The 3,492-nt window shown below is 41.5% G+C and overlaps 1 protein-coding gene across 7 annotated transcripts in view; it reads right to left on the reverse strand.

Annotated features, from left to right (window-relative positions):
* Positions 1–3,492, reverse strand: part of TOX2 (TOX high mobility group box family member 2) — a 381,887-nt gene that overhangs the window by 56,092 nt on the left and 322,303 nt on the right. The gene's annotated exons all lie outside the window — the stretch shown is intronic.

Below are 3,492 nucleotides of genomic sequence, written 5' to 3' on the forward strand. Positions count from 1 at the left end.
AGCAACTGCCACTCAAAGGAGGTGAGCCCTGGAAAATAAGACTCCTCTCCCTCTCCTCTCCTTCCCTCCTCCCCCCAACTCTCCACTTGTCAGCATAATTCACACCCATCCTCCACCCCAGGTGCTGAAAAACTGCAGATGAAGGATCACACCTGATGATACCCTCTGAATCCATTCTCACTTCTATACAAATGCCTTGTAATTCAAAGGGGTGAGGGACAAATCTAACTGCTTAGGGCCAGGCCTACTGAATTCTTCCTTCTCACTGCCTCCCTACCCTTCCAAGGCATCTTATTCCATGCCTATGGCATCTACTGCTATTCCAGTCCTGCCTCCCACAGAACTTTGTCCTGTTACTGCTGTCCTGCACTGTGACTTTCCATGCGTATTCCTGTCTCTAGGTTATCAGTTCTATACAGAATGAACAAACCTGGAATGGAAGACTGTTTTCTATCTGCCTCACACTTGATGTCTCACCAGCACTTCTCTATGACTTCTGTAGTCATCCTATTCCTTAGTCACTTGAGGATTTCACCACACTACTATGTTGTTAATCTAGTATAGATCATCCATTTAAGTAGCAATGTATTGAATGGCTTCTTACTGTCCAATTAAGGAATATATTTTACCCATTGCTGCTCCTATTGTTGCTGCTCCAAAGATATTAATCAGGTTAATTAAACATGACCTCTCTTGGGATATCCTGTGGAGTTTTAGTGCTCAGTCATCTCTACCTGGTCTCCCACTGCATGCTTGATCAGTGATTCAGGAACATCTCCTAGTCATTCAGGAGCATTCCCTAGACTTCCTGGTCTGAGTTTTCCACAGCTCTTTCACTGATCTCTTTTGAATAGGAGGGCCTCTCAGACTGGCTTCTCACTCATTTTCCACTCTGCTTCACTCTAGCTGTGCCTCAAGTCCTGTATTTTGTATCTGTCCCAACTACCTGAACTGTGAGATGCAGCCTTGGAAAATTCATTACTTTCAATCATAGTGCTGCAATCCTCCCTCTTCATATTAGTTTCATGAGCTCCTCATTGTTGCTCCAGCAGTGCATTTTCTTCTGTGGGGTCATATTTATTTTCTCCTGTGAACATCAAGACTGAAATGGTAGTCTGCTACAACCTACCTGCTACCCACTTCTTTTACACAACTTTCCATTAAACATGTCCCAGGTGTTTTTTCACTTGCTTTAGCTAATTTCCTCATATTCCTTCCTAACTCTTCCCATTCTCTACTTGTTTTGCTTCCCTGTAGTTTTTAGTCAGTAGCACACACCCCATTTTTTTCTTCAAAATGTGTTTCTGTACTGTTAATTCCCTTGATTGATTGATTGATTGATTAATTCAGTCTTACATTGTTTTCTCAACCAGCTCTAATCCTGATTTCAAGCCTAATAAAGTTATCATTCCTCTTTACAAGTCCTTCCCTACCTTTCATCATCCTATGTTTCGTGTGGGTGTTTCTTCATACAGTAGAAACCTTGCCCTGCACCAGTCAGGCAAGGGTACCACATGCACTTGTAAAGCACAGAGAAAATAAGCACACATGATCATTGTGCTTTTTCAGAGACATTTGACATTTGAAAGGCAACTGTGCCTCACCCCTGTTGATGCAGACCATGCAAAATGCATGAACATGTGCAGACAGGCACACACACCAGCAGGAAAATTTCACCTCTGGGGTATTCACAAAGCAAACTGTGACACAAGTTTAGGAAAATACTCAGTGATCAACTTAATGAGATACCAGTTTTTTCCTTAAACAAATACATACAGCTGCTTGAATACCATGGGCTTCAGGAATGCTATAAATACTGAGGTAACATAAATTGATTTTTCTGTAACATCTAGGAAGATTTCAAGGGAGATCCCTACAGCATGGGTCTAGCCCCAGAATTCATGTTCTCCACAAATGCCCACTGAATCTGGTGGGAATTTAGAATGTATAAAATGCACTGGATCAGTGCTGCTTTCAATTCATCTGGGATTATCTTGGCTCATGGGATCAACTGTTTTGGGTAGGCCATTCTGTGGGCCATTGGACTATAACTGGGCGGGTCTTTTGTGGGGGTCTAGACTCAAGATATAGACATAAAAACAACTGACTGCAAGGTGAAAAGTGGCAAGGATTATTATGTACCAACTGCTCCACAAAAACTGTCATTTACTCAATATAGGTAAATAGAAGTTAAGCCAGAGAGCCTCAACCCTCAGTGACAGAGGCTTTTACTTACCATAGAAGAAGAGCAGTTACCAAGAAGCCGCTGCTCTGCAGTAAAGCCATGGCCCCTTCTTACCCCATGGAAAACTATTTACATGCCCATACCCTCTGCTTACACAGAGGTTGAATCTTTTGCTCCCTTTTAGTTTGTGCCACTGACCAACTTTTTCTGATGATAGGGTTAGACTTCAGATTGCATTAATACCCCTTGCTGAACCTTGCAACCCATATTGCTGAACTGTGACTGCTTTTTTGAGACTGTTCTGTACTCGTACCCCTAGGCCTTCCATAATTACAAGATAGTGTCTGACATCTGTGATAGCTGATAAACAGGACATATAGTCACCCTTGAAAGTAGGGGAATATTATTATCTCCATCTTTTAGAAGGAAAAATGGAGAGACAGAGAGATTGACTTGTCCAAAGGTAACAGCTAAGCCAGGAAAATAACAGGATAACTGTCTGCCAGTCCCATATTCTAGCTTCTGGAAACATTTTCCCTGAACCAAAAAGATAGTGAGTCTTTGTGCTTATGAAGCCCCTGCCATTCACAGGCTACTAAGCAATTATATTAAAGAGTTACCACTTGATCAGGAAGATTTGTTTTAAACATTTAAAATAGACACAGACCTGAATATGAATTCATTAAGCATAAAATGTAATGAACCATGACTGACTGTCTGGCTAAAGAAGGTCCTTGTTATGATGGTTTTGCTGATTTGATTGCAATGCTAAGAAACTGTAGAGTTTTTAAGAGGATTCATTTTAGCTGGCACAGTTCTAGTCATGGGGACTAAAGGGCAGTAGTACTAATGTTCTCTGTTCATCAGCTCTTGACTGGTCATTAAGTTCTATTTCAGTGTAGTGAGATTTGTCAAATGGACAGTTGCCCATTAGCAAATGAGCAAGGAGACTAAAAAAATTGCACTTAATTTAAAATTGCCAAATAGACTTGAATTGGAGTCCCTAGAGGTGAAAGGCCACCTAATTAGTTGGAAAAAAAACATAAGAAGGGTTCTCCCTACTGGTGAGTGTTTCAGCTAATTTTATTCTTATTTGATCTTTTGCACAAATCAGGATGGGAGGGGAAGGGAGCAACTACCCTGCAGTTATTATATTCATTCCCCTTCCCCACCCTCCACCTGTCTATCACCCATTGACTACCTCAGTTTACATTTTCACTGACTGGCTTTCTCACATGCATGCTGGCTTCTGGCTTCTTTACTATTCCATCCAGGAAGAGCATAGACCAACTGCAGATGGTTCCTGC

Source organism: Alligator sinensis, unplaced genomic scaffold (genome assembly GCF_000455745.1).
Source record: "Alligator sinensis unplaced genomic scaffold, ASM45574v1 scaffold368_1, whole genome shotgun sequence".
Classification (NCBI taxonomy): Eukaryota; Metazoa; Chordata; order Crocodylia; family Alligatoridae; genus Alligator; species Alligator sinensis.